We start from the raw sequence: 13,803 nt of genomic DNA, 5'->3' as shown, positions 1-13,803 counted from the left end.
CCATCGCTACGAGCCATTCACCTCTTAACCATGGGCTTATGTGAACCTTTTGTTGCTGGTTGCCATATTTAAGCTTAGTTTTTAAATGTTTTATATAGATTATTACCCCAACATCCCCCGAGTGTTGAAAGTGGTAACAAGAAGAGATGAAGAATTATGAAGGAAGCAAAAGTTGAAATAATTTTAAACAAAATTGAAAGTAGTGAGATGTATACATGAATGCAGGATGAACCATTTGATTACAGTAATGATTATGAATTTTAAAAGAAGACAAGGGGGGAGAGGCAAGGTAGGGGTGGGCGAATAAGAGGTACAAACTACCATGTATAAATAATCCACAAGGATATATTGTACAGCACAGGGAAATTCAGCCATTATTTTTTAATAACTTTAAATGGAGTATAATCTATAAAAATACTGAATCATTATGTGGTACACATAAAACTAATATAATATTGTAAATCAACTATACTTCAATAAAAAAGAAGACAACGTACATTTCAAAAATTCTGCCCCTGGGTTATAGGTAAAGTAATTGACAAAACAGAACAGTTGCATAGGAACATGATCAGTCATCAGTACTGAACGCCTCTCAACATAATGCTAATCCATGAAAAAGCAAAGCATTTGAAAATGAAAAGGTCATATGAGGTCAAAGTAGTTGATAATAAAACTTCGGTGACAACCCTTGGATTGGTCTAAGGTTTCATGACTCCTTGAATCTGCCCAGTATTCCAAAGGCAAAGGAGTGCCTGGAACATCTTGAGAGATCAGCAGGGATAAACTGCCTCAAGAGATCTTCAGGGTGCCCAAGTGAACATTTACTAGCAAGTAAGAAAGGGATATACTTAGTTTAAAGCTTTGAGGAACCAAATAATACTCTTTAGGTGGACGTGCATCCGGAGCCTGAAAGTTCTGCCCGTTTTCATTTGGGGTCAAATGGGTTTATGAACAGTCTTCTGGGCCCCAACTCATTCACTGTAGAGTGAGTACAGGGTTTATAATGTTCACCCAAGTTTTGGTCCCTTTAACTCTATGTTTCCACTAAGATCTTATGCTTCTTTATTGTAAACCCCAGGACTGTCCAGAAACAATAACCACCACAGTTGAGAAGGGACTGTTGTAGAAGTTTTCTTCTAACTAATTTTGATCTTTATAAAGATTATTTTAACTATAAGATAATTTTTTTAAGTATTAGTTAAAAAGAGTTTATCTGATCTATCCAATCAGGGTGATAGGAAATTTTAGAGCACTAACAAAATAATCTAAAAATTATTAAATAACTCAAAATTATTAGTTATTAAATAGTTTAAAATTTTGCTCTTGACAAAAACTCATTAAATAAATGGATACTTGCTCAAGTGCATCTGCACACAGGGATTAATTGTTCTCTATACCAATCAGTTTATTTATTCTGATCAAACTGAATCAAATTATTTATTCCACTTTCTCTTCCAGTATGTAAGAAATACTAGAATTCGTAAATTTCTTTTACGTTTCAGTCAGAATCTATTTGAAAGGGTTCTTGTTTTAGGTCAATTATAAAAAGGTCCTTGAGAACACTGTCTTCTAAAATATCTATTTCACATTGAAGGGGACAAACAAAGTTTTCAAAGTTTCTGTCACAGGTAAATTGAAAGATACATACAACTTTTAGAGTTGCTATTTAAATCATGTAGATTTTAGTCAGTTAACTAAAACAGCTGTAAGCTGCTTAGAGCTTTGTTAACAAATAGGTAATTTTACAAACATTTACTAAGCATACTATGCCTCAGACTGAGTTGGATGATGAGAAGCAAGGGTGAGGAAGATGCAGCCTTTGCTTTCGAGGAGCTCAACATCTATGAACCAGTTCTAGGAAAAACAAAGTGGTTCAACTTCAAGCAGGAGGGACAGAAATCACCAGCTAATCAAGTGCTTTCTACTGACTGGGGGGAAAAGGCAAAGAAGAATGTTATGCAAAGGTAATGACCAGAGTAACAGAACCCTAAGGTTTATATTTGTTTTTTTCTCCTATCTTAGGTGAGTGGGTTCCCATAGTAGTAGAGGGAAAGAGGGTAAAATAGATATGACTACCACTGCTCCCCTTCTCTGGTTTTTCCTCTGAGAGGTCATAGCACTGTGGGGAAGGTGAAGTTGCAACATTAATGATGAGGTTCCAATGTGAGAGGCCTTTTTACTTCAACCTCAAGAAAGTAACTATCATACATCCTTCTCTGGCAACCACACCAAGTGATTGAGCATTTTGTTCACTTTTGTTCATTTTTCGTAGGAGGTACAAGATTTTTTGAACTTGTCTCACTTTTTATGTTAAACAAGCATTTGCATAGTCTCACCTCCACCACCCTGTGCAGACCCTCCCTACCTCTCACCTAGACTGCTCTGACAGCCTTCAGGCAGGAAGCCCCCTCTTCTCTCTCAAGACTCTAGCCCATTCCTCACAGCACTGCCTGATAAATCTTATTTTCCTGCCTGCTCAAATATCTTCAATGGTTCTCTATGTATGACTGTACAGAGCCCTACAATGTTCACTTCCTATTAAGTCCAACAGCAAATGGACCCATTTAAGTATCACTTATAACTGAGAGCCACAAAGCAGAGTTATTCCTTATAAAAGACTTCATAAGTGAAGTTGAAACCATATCCTCATCCAACTGAAGTATAAGTTCTAAAGAAGGACCCACCATTCTCATAAATGAAATGATTTTAACTCAACATCTTCTACTGGAAAAAAAAAAAAAGATCATAAAGCTCAATGTTCGGGTGGCCTGGGCAACAGTGGAATAAACTAGATGAATAGAAGATGTACAAACAAATGAGAAGAATGCTCACTTTAAACACTCTGAGACCTGGGTCAGAAGTACCTCTGTAGAAGCGCATACCACTGCATTCAGGTTTAGAAGCTCTGGGTCAATACAAACTGTATAAGGGCTCTGTACAGCATTGCCTGATAAATCTTACATTTTCCTTCCTGCTCAAAAACCTTCGATGGTTCTCTATGTATAGCTGTAAAGAGCTGTATATTGTTCACTTCCTATTAAGCCCCTAAGCCTTCCCTTCTGCCGCCTCTGACTCTTCAGGATACAGTTGGAGACTTATCAAATTTCTCATTTAGGCACCTGGTGTCATATGCACATCCTTCATGCAATCATCCAATGTGATTTATTACACCTACAAACCCTGAAAACTGCCCAGGTAGGAGAATTTTGGGTCAGAACCCAATAAGATAAATGAGGAAGTTTTTAAAATTACCTTGAAAGAGAGTAAAAAAATTTTCAGAACTGGATAGACTTGTATGAGAGAGGAGAACTTGAGGGAGGTGGTGAGAAAGGGACAAAAATGACTGTCACAGACAACATCACGTAAAACAAGGAAGGATACATAAAGTAGGACCGAATTCTATACAGAAAAGAATCACCAAGGCTGAGATTACGCCTGTTAGGACAGGAAAACAAGACGAAACACTGGCATGTTGAAAGTCATACACAAAGAATTATTAAGGAGACGATGCAGCTTTCAAGGCATGCAGTGAGAGTCTGAGGTCCTAGGAATAGAATCTGGAAATGGAATAAGAAGGATACACCATGAAAAGTAACACCTAGAAAGGTAAATATTTAGAAGATGGATATTATAATGAGGGAGACTGAACAACGGCTTCGCCTCTTATTTTGAATTATGGATATTAAAAAATGGTTATAACATTGTATTCAGCATGATATATTTGTACTACAGCCTCTAATATGCACGCCATTAGGCAATGTAAATGGCATGGATATTGGAAGCAGACACATCTACACCTGATAGGAATCAAGGACAAGAATGACATGATCAACATTCCAATAAGAATGCTGGCTGGTAAAGTGACTGATGGTACGCATGAAAAGTTTTTTAAAAAAAAAAAGGGACTTCCCTGGTGGCACAGTGGATAAGACTCTGCGCTCCCAATGCAGGGGGCCTGGGTTCGATCCCTGGTCAGGGAACTAGATCCCACATGCATGCAGCCACTAAGTAGCCTGCCTGCTGCCACGAAGACCCAGCGCAACCAAATAAATGTTTTTTTAAAAAAACCAAAACCCTCTAAACTTTGTATATGTTCTCTGAATTATCATGTGGGATTTCAGAATCTCTTTTAGGTATGATGCAATTCTGATTTGGGCCACTTTTTGGATTATTCTCTCCAGGAAAGTGGGAGTGGTAATGAGCATGAGATCTACCTAGGACACCCAGCTTGGCTACAATCTGCCTGGTACCAGCCCTTATCTAAGCCCCAAGCAAGCACACCATTGTCTTTAGAACTGTTTTACCTAGAAGTGCAAGATTTAGTGCAGTATTACTCAAAGTGTGTTCCCTTGCAAACTACTTGTTACTGGTCTGTGAGTACGTTAATACAGAAATTGAAACTTGTATATACTGCAATAGATTTAGCTCTGTTGAATTTAATTAACAGACAATAGAAAAATGAAGCATGCAATTTGTAGGTATTTTTAAATTAATTTTCCTAGTAATTCATTTTTATTGTAGTTTAGAAAGTATCAGTGCACAACTTATTGGGGAAAAAAACTTTGACCAGAGATAGCTTGAGGAGCGCTGATTTGGAGTGCTTATAGGAATGGAGGTAGAAAGGCCTGGACCTATTTAGGTCTAGGGGAACAAAAACCAGCCCTGTGATTCAGACATGACTGACCTCAGCTCACAGGAGACTCAACTGGAGTCAATACCTCGTTAGAAAAATGTATGTATAGTTTACTCAAGAATGAATATTTCTGCTCGAGAGTCAGGGGTTAGCTGTTGGTCAAAAATTCAGTACTTTGTAAACTGGGCCACAATTTCTTTTCACTCATTTGGGCATGAACACTGAGTGATCTACTAAAAATTACTTAACCTCTCAGAGCCTCAGATCTCTCACCTGGGAAGTACAGATAATGCTACATTCTTTAGAGGAGTGCTGTGATGATTAAAGATAGGTGAAAGTGGGGCTTCCCTGGTGGTGCACTGGTTGAGAGTCTGCCTGCCAATGCAGGGGACACGGGTTCGTGCCCCGGTCCGGGAGGATCCCACATGCCGCGGAGCGGATGGGCCCGTGAGCCATGGCCGCTGAACCTGCGCGGCCGGAGCCTGTGCTCCGCAATGGGAGAGGCCACAGCAGTGAGAGGCCCGCATACCGCAAAAAAAAAAAAAAAAAAAAAAAAAAGATAGGTGAAAGTAAGCGTGCTAGTAGTAAAAAAGCTCAATAAATATTAGTTTTCTGTTGACTTCTACAAGTTAACCAATGCATGCTATCATGGTATACCAACGTTTTTTGAGGGGTTCCATTGTTACTGATTGCTGGCTTTGTTGTATTTTTCTTTTCTTCTTCTTTGCTATTATAAATCAAAGGTTGGAAACCATAAAATTCACAACCCATTCCAATCTGCCCTCCATAGCTACTTCCACATTAAATATTTCTAAACTGCAGTTATCAAGGTCAATAAATCTGATGGCTGGATTTCAGTTCTTCTCCTAACAGCATCTAATATGGCTGACCTTACTTCTTCCTCCCTCAGTAAACTTGGCCTCAGTGACACTACACTCACTGCTTCACTGCTAATTCTGCGTTTCCTAGGGAGAGCCTCCTTCACCCAAGCATTCAAGTCTCAAGGCTAATCTACTCTGGTAGATTAGGTTGTTCTATTATTGTTCTCAATCCTTTATGCCACACTCTAACCATGGCTACCCTTTCACTTTGAGCTTGAGGATGTCACTTGATTTGGTAAATGGAATGTTAGAGGACATGACACAAGCAGAAGCTTTAAAAGGTTCCTCCCTCAAACTCATTTGAGAAAGAATTTTGGGGCTTCCCTAGCGGTGCAGTGATTAAGGATCTGCCTGCTAATGCGGGGGACACGGGTTTGATCCCTGGTCCGGGAAGATCCCACATGCTGTGGAGCAACTAAGCCCATGCGCCATAACTACTGAGCCTACACTCTAGAACCCACGAGCCACAGCTTCTGAAGCCCGCGTGCCTAGAGCCCAAGCTCTGCAACAAGAGAAGCCACTGCAATGAGAAGCCCATGCACCACAACCAAGAATAGCTCCCACTCACTGCAACTAGAGAAAGCCCGCGTGCAGCAACGAAGAACCAATGCAGTCATTAATTAATTAATTAGTTTGTTTGTTTGTTTATTAAAACAAACAAACAAACAATATGCCCTTGGTAGCTGCCAGTCCAAGAAGAATGAAGAAATGTTGGGAGCAGGCCGGAAGCCAAGCCCACCCAGGCCAGCACAGCCCAGCACAGCTGCAACCCACAGGAAGACACAGGAGTGAAATAATAAATGTCTTCAGTGGTAAGAATCACTGTGATTTTAAGGATGCTTATTTCACAGCGAAAAACTGACGAACGGACATTGGTTCAAGATGGCAGAGTAGAAGGACACGCTCTCACTCCCTCTTTCGAGAACACCGGAATGACAACTAACTGCTGAAAAATCATCAACAGGAAGACACTGGAACTCACCAAAAAAGATACCCCCCATGCAAAGACAAAGGACAAGCTGCAGTGAGATGGTAGGAGGGGCGCTATCACAATAAAATCAAATCCCGTAACTGCTGGGTGGGTGACTCACAAACTGGAGAACACTTATACCACAGAAGTCCACCCACTGGAGTGAAGGTTCTGAGCCCGACATCAGGCTTCCCAACCTGGGGGTCCGGCAATGGGAGGAGGAATTCCTAGAGAATCAGACGTTGAAGGCTAGCGGGATTTGATTGCAGGACTTCAGCAGGACTCGGGGAAACAGAGACTCCACTCTTGGAGGGCACACACAAGGTAGTGTGCACGTCGGGACGCAGGGGAAGGAGCAGTGACCCCGTAGGAGACTGAACCAGACCTACCTGCTAGTGTTGGAGGGTCATCAGCAGAGGTGGGGGGTGGCTGTGGCTCACCAAGGGACAAGGACACTGGCAACAGAAGTTCTGGGAAGTACTCCTTGGCTTGAGTCCCCCCAGAGTCGGCCATTAGCCCTACCAAAGAGCCCGGGTAGGCTCCAGTGTTGGGTCGCCTCAGGCCAAACAACCAACAGGGAGGGAACCCAGCCCCACCCATCAGCAGACAATCGGATTAAAGTTTTACTGAGCTCTGCCCACCTGAGCAACAGCCAGCTCTACCCACCACCAGTCCCTCCCAGCAGGAAACTTCCACAAGCCTCATAAATAGCCTCATCCACCAGAGAGCAGACAGCAGAAGCAAGAAGAACTACAATCCTGCAGCCTGTGGAACAAAAAACACATTCACAGAAAGACAGACAAGATGAAAAGGCAGAGGGTTATGTACCAGATGAAGGAACAAGGTAAAACCCCAGAAAAACAACTAAATGAAGTGGAGATAGGCAACCTTCCAGAAAAAGATTTCAGAATAATGAGAGTGAAGATGATCCAGGACCTCGGAAAAAGAATGGAGGCAAAGATCAAGAAGATGCAAGAAATGTTTAACAAAGATCTAGAAGAATTAAAGAACAAACAAACAGAGATGAACAATACAACAACTGAAATGAAAACTACACGAGAAGGAATCAATAGCAGAGTAACTGAGGCAGAAGAACGGATAAGTGACCTGGAAGACAGAATGGTGGAATTCACTGCTGCAGAACAGGATAAAGAAAAAAGAATGAAAAGAAATGAAGACAGCCTATGAGACCTCTGGGACAACATTAAACACAACAACATTCGCATCATAGGGGTCCCAGAAGGAGAAGAGAGACAGAAAGGACCTGTGAAAATATCTGAAGAGATTATAGTTGAAAACTTTCCTAACATGGGAAAGGAAAGAGCCACCCAAGTCCAGGAAGTGCAGAGAGTCCCATACAGGATAAACCCAAGGAGAAACACGCCAAGACACAAAGTAATCAAATTGGCAAAAATTAAAGACAAAGAAAAATTACTGAAGGCAGCAAGGGAAAAACAACAAATATACAAGGGAACTCCCATAAGGTTAACAGCTAATTTCTCAGCAGAAACTCTACAAGCCAGAAGGGAGTGGCATGACATACTTAAAGTGATGAAAGGGAAGAACCTACAACCAAGATTACTCTATCCGGCAAGGATCTCATTCAGATTTGATGGAGAAATCAAAAGCTTTACAGACAAGCAACAGCTCAGAGAATTCAGCACCACCAAACCAGCTCTACAACAAATGCTAAAGGAACTTCTCTAAGTGGGAAACACAGGAGAAGAAAAGGACCTACAAAAACAAATCCAAAACAATTAAGAAAACAGTCATAGGAACATACATATCAATAATTACCTTAACGTGAATGGATTAAATGTTCCAACCAAAAGACACAGACTTGCTGAATGGATACAAAAACAAGACCCATATATATGCTGTCTACAAAAGAGCCACTTCAGACCTAGGGACACATATAGACTGAAAGTGAGGGGATGAAAAAAATATTCCATGCAAATGGAAATCAAAAGAAAGCTGGAGTAGTAATACTCATATCAGATGAAATACACTTTAAAATAAAGAATGTTACAAAAGAAAAGGAAGGACACTATGTAATGATCAACAGATCAATCCAAGAAGAAGATATAACAATTATAAATATATATGCACCCAACATAGGAGCACCTCGATACAGAAGGCAACTGCTAACAGCTATAAAAGAGGAAATCAACAGTAACAATAATAGTGGGGGATTTTAACACCTCACTTACACCAACAGAGAGGTCATCCCATCAGAAAATCAATAAGGAAACACAAGCTTTAAATGACACAATAGACCAGATAGATTTAATTGATATTTATAAGACATTCCATCCAAAAACAGCAGATTACACTTTCTTCTCAAGTGCGCACAGAACATTCTCCAGGATAGATCACATCTTCGGTCACAAATCAAGCCTCAGTAAATTTAAGAAAACTGAAATCATATCAAGCATCTTTTCTGACCACAACGCTATGAGATTAGAAATCAATTATAAGGAAAAAAACACAAAAACAGGGAGGCTAAACAATACATTACTAAATAACCAAGAGAGCACTGAAGAAATCAAAGAGGAAATCAAAAAATACCTAGAGACAAATGACGATGAAAACATGACAATCCAAAACCTATGGGATGCAGGAAAAGCAGTTCTGAGAGGGAAGTTTATAGCTATACAAGCCTACCTCAAGAAACAAGAAAAATCTCAAATAAACAATCTAACGTTACACCTAAAGTAACTAGAGAAAGAAGAACAAAAAAAACCCAAAGTTAGCAGAAGGAAGGAAATCATAAAGATCAGAGCAGAAATAAATGAAATAAAAACAAAGAAAACAATAGCAAAGATCAATAAAACTAAAAGCTGGCTCTTTGAGAAGATAGACAAAATTGATAAACCATTAGCCAGACTAATCAAGAAAGAGGGGGAGAGGACTCAAATCAATAAAATCAGAAATGAAAAAGGAGAAGTTACAACAGACACAGCAGAAATACTAAGCATCCTAAGAGATTACTACAAGCAACTCTATGCCAATAAAATGGACAAGCTGGAAGAAATGGAAAAATTCTTGGAAAGGTATCTTTCCAAGACTGAACCAGGAAGAAACAGAAAATATGAACAGACCTATCACAAGTAATGAAATTGAAACTGTGATTTAAAATCTTCCAACAAACAGAAGTCCAGGACCAGATGGCTTCACAGGTGAATTCTATCACACATTGAGAGAAGAGCTAACACCCATCCTTCTCAAACTTTTCCAAAAATTGCAGAGGAAGGGACACTCCCAAACTCATTCTACAAGGCCACCATCACCCTGATACCCAAACCAGACAAAGATACTACAAAAAAAGAAAATTACAGACCAATATCACTGATGAATATAGATGCAAAAATCCTCAACAAAATACTAGCAAACACAATCCAACAACACATTAAAAGGATCATACACCATGATCAAGTGGGATTTATCCCAGAGATGCAAGGATTCTTCAATATATGCAAATCAATCAATGTGATACACCATATTAACAAACTGAAGAATAAAAACCATATGATCATCTCAACAGATGCAGAAAAAGCTTCTGACAAAATTCAACACCCATTTGTGATAAAAACTCTCCAGAAAGTGGTCATAGAGGGAAACTACTTCAATATAATAAAGGCCATATATGACAAACCCACAGCAAACATCATTCTCAATGATGAAAAACTGAAAGCATTTACTCTAAAATCAGGAACAAGACAAGGATGTCCACTCTCAATGGTGAAACACTGAAAGTATTAAGATCAGGAACAAGACAAGGATGTCCACTCTCACCACTATTATTCAACATAGTTTTGGAAGCAATCAGAAAAGAAAAAGAAATAAAAGAGATACAAATTGGAAAAGAAGAAGTAAAACTGTCACTGTTTTCAGATGACATGATACTATACATAGAGAATCTTAAAGATGCCACCAGAAAACTACTAGAGCTAATCAATGAATTTGGTAAAGTTGCAGGAAACAAAATCTCTTGTATTCCTATACACTAATGATGAAACATCTGAAACAGAAATTAAGGAAACACTCCCATTTACCATTGCAACAAAAAGAATGAAATACCTAGGAATAAACCTACCTAGGGAAACAAAAGACCTGTATGCAGAAAACTATAAGATACTGATGAAAGAAATTAAAGATGATACCAACAGATGGAGACATATACCATGTTCTTGGATTGGAAGAATCAATATTATGAAAATGACTATACTACCCAAAGCAATCTACAGATTCAATGCAATCCCTATCAAATTACCAATGGCATTTTTTACAGAACTAGAACAAAAAATCTTAAAATTTGTATGGAGACACAACAGACCCCGAATAGCCAAAGCAGTCTTGAGGGAAAAAAAATGGAGCTGGAGGAATCAGACTCCCTGACTTCAGACTATACTACAAAGCTACAGTAATCAAGACAATATGGTGCTGTCACAAAAACAGAAATATAAATCAATGGAGCAGGATAGAGAGCCCAGAGATAAAACTATGCACCTATGTTCAACTAATCTATGACAAAGGAGGCAAGGATATACAATGGAGAAGACACAGTCTCTTCAGTAAGTGGTGCTGGGAAAACTGGACAGCTACATGTAAAAGAATGAAATTAGAACACTCCCTAACACCATACACAAAAATAAACTCAAAATGGATTAGAGACCTAAATGTAAGACCAGGCACTATAAAACTCTTAGTGGAAAACACAGGAAGAACACTCTTTGACATAAATCACAGCAAGATCTTTTTAGATCCACCTCCTAGAGTAATGGAACTAAAAATAAAAATAAACAAATGGCACCTAATGAAACTTAAAAGCTTTTGCACAGCAAAGGAAACCATAAACAAGATGAAAAGACAACCCTCAGAATGGGAGAAAATATTTGCAAATGAATCATCGGACAAAGGATTAATCTCCAAAATATATAAATAGCACATGCAGCTCAATATTAAAAAAACAACCAACCCAATCCAGAAGTAGGCAGAAGACCTAAATAGACATCTCTCCAAAGAAGACATACAGATGGCCAAGAAGCACATGAAAAGCTGCTCAACATCACTAATTATTAGAGGAATGCAAATCAAAACTACAATGAGGTATCACCTCTCACCAGTTAGAATGGGCATCATCAGAAAATCTACAAAAAACAAATGCTGGAGAGGGTGTGGAGAAAAGGGAAGCCTCTTGCACTGTTGGTGGGAATGTAAATTGATACAGCCACTATGGAGAACAGTATGGAGGTTCCTTAAAAAACTAAAAATAGAACTACCATATGACCCAGCAATCCCACTAATGGGCATATACCCAGAGAAAACCATAATTGAAAAAGACACATGCACCCCAATGTTCATTGCAGCACTATTTACAATAGCCAGGTCATGGAAGCAACCTAATTGTCCATCGACAGATGATTGGATAAAGAAGATGTGGTACATATATACAATGGAATATTACTAAGCCATAAAAAGGAAAAAAATTGGGTCATTTGTAGAGATGTGGATGGATCTAGAGACTGTCATACAGTGTGAAGTAAGTCAAAAGGAGAAAAACAAATATCACATATTAATGTATATATGTGGAACCTAGAAAATGGTACAGATGAACCAGTCTGCAGAGCAGAAACTGAGACACAGATGTAGAGAACAAACGTATGGACACCAAGGGGGGAAGCGGCAGGGGGGTGGTGGTGTGATGAATTGGGAGATTGAAAACAAAAACAAAAAAACTGACTAATGTTCTACTTACTCTACTCTCTCCCCAACCTCTTACCTGAGCTCCAAATCCTTATTCTGTTGATAGGCCTACTCTCGGAGATCTCTACTTGGATGTGTCAGAAACCTTAAACTTAGTATATCCAGATTGAAACTCGATTCTTTTCCTCTGTCGTCTTTCATCAAAAGGCTACAATATGCACCTAAGTGTACCCCTGCCAACTTGTGAAGCTCCTCTTGGTCCCCTCTCATCTCCGTGGCGTCAACATAAAACTTTCCTTCTAAATATGCCTCCAATACGTCCAACTCTCTCCTGCACCAGCATCACCCTCATCCGAGAACATTTTCTCTCACATAAACTGTCCTTCCTGAATCTACTTTTCAATTCCTCTTACTCGTCTGCTGTTGTTCTTGAACTTACTTTTGTCTCCCTCTAATACATTCAATACTCTGCAGTGGAGAAAATTTTTCTAAAAAGCACATCAAATTACCTCAATCTCCACTGCCACTCCTGCTTAAACATCCCCTATAGAACACAGACAAATTTCCCGTCTCCAGGCTTAAATCCCACCACGTCTCCTCCTATATGCCAAGCTTCTCCTTCCCACCACAAAGAACTTGCACTGCAGTTAACCATGCCTCAACACCTTCTTCCAAATCAACTTAGAACGCTTCAATGGCCTATAAGGAAAATAGGACAAAATATTTGAAATCGGGATAATTTTGGAAAACCTGAACGTATGATCACTCAACCTACAGCTCCAAGGGCACACACAGATTCACACTTAATTACTACAGACTCACACAAAATAGTAAAATATCTCCCTAATATGCTTCATCCTGCTAATTTTCTCTTCTTCAGAAAACTTTGTAATTTTCCTGATACTTTTTCTGTTTACTGCAAAAAGGTAGTGTTCCCAGGAAACACTGTCTGAGCTTTGGAGTCATTTTATCTTGGCGTAAGCGCTCAGAGATTGCAACCTTGTTCTATCATACAAGGGCCAAGTTACTAGACCTCTCTGGGCCCTGAATTCCTTAGGTCTAAAGGTAAGAAAGAAGAATTCCCTACCATGCTGAGTTGTTGTGCTGATTAAATGAGACATATGTTTATGAATACACCCAAATTTCCTCCTTGTGTCATTCAGTTAATACATATTTCTTGAGCTACATATTTCAGGATACACTGGTGAGCTTATATTAGATATATCCCACTTCATAGGAAACTTTAAAAAAAAAAAAAAAAGGTCTCAGCATGAAAAAGAAAAGCATTCAACTCAGCTTCATGTTCCTTCCTGGGGAATGAGGTCCCAAATGGTTGCCCAGATATTCTGCCCAGAGTTCAAACCCAGCAGCCCATCTTCCTATTTGTGTCCATTATCCTCCTTGAGGGAGACTCTGCTTCTCTGACATTTTAACTCCTGAGACCCACACTTGTCTTGTTATCTCAGCCACTTTGCCCTGGACACACTCTGGCCTCTTTATTTACTGTTGTTCTCACCCTGGGGAGTCAGTGCAGGGACAGTGACCAAAAAAATGGTTGTGGCTGCATAAAGATGTGTAAGGAAGAAAGAGGCAAACGGTCCAGTTTCAAATAT

The 13,803-nt window shown here is 39.5% G+C and overlaps 1 protein-coding gene across 1 annotated transcript in view; it reads right to left on the bottom strand.

The window, feature by feature from the left end:
* Window positions 1-13,803, bottom strand: part of BMPR1B (bone morphogenetic protein receptor type 1B) — a 162,478-nt gene that overhangs the window by 48,027 nt on the left and 100,648 nt on the right. The window lies entirely within an intron of this gene.

This window comes from Grampus griseus, assembly GCF_964374135.1.
Source record: "Grampus griseus genome assembly, chromosome: 4".
Lineage (NCBI taxonomy): Eukaryota > Metazoa > Chordata > Mammalia > Artiodactyla > Delphinidae > Grampus > Grampus griseus.
The sequence above is the reverse complement of the archived record's forward strand: the minus strand, read 5'-3'. Positions and strand labels throughout refer to the sequence as shown.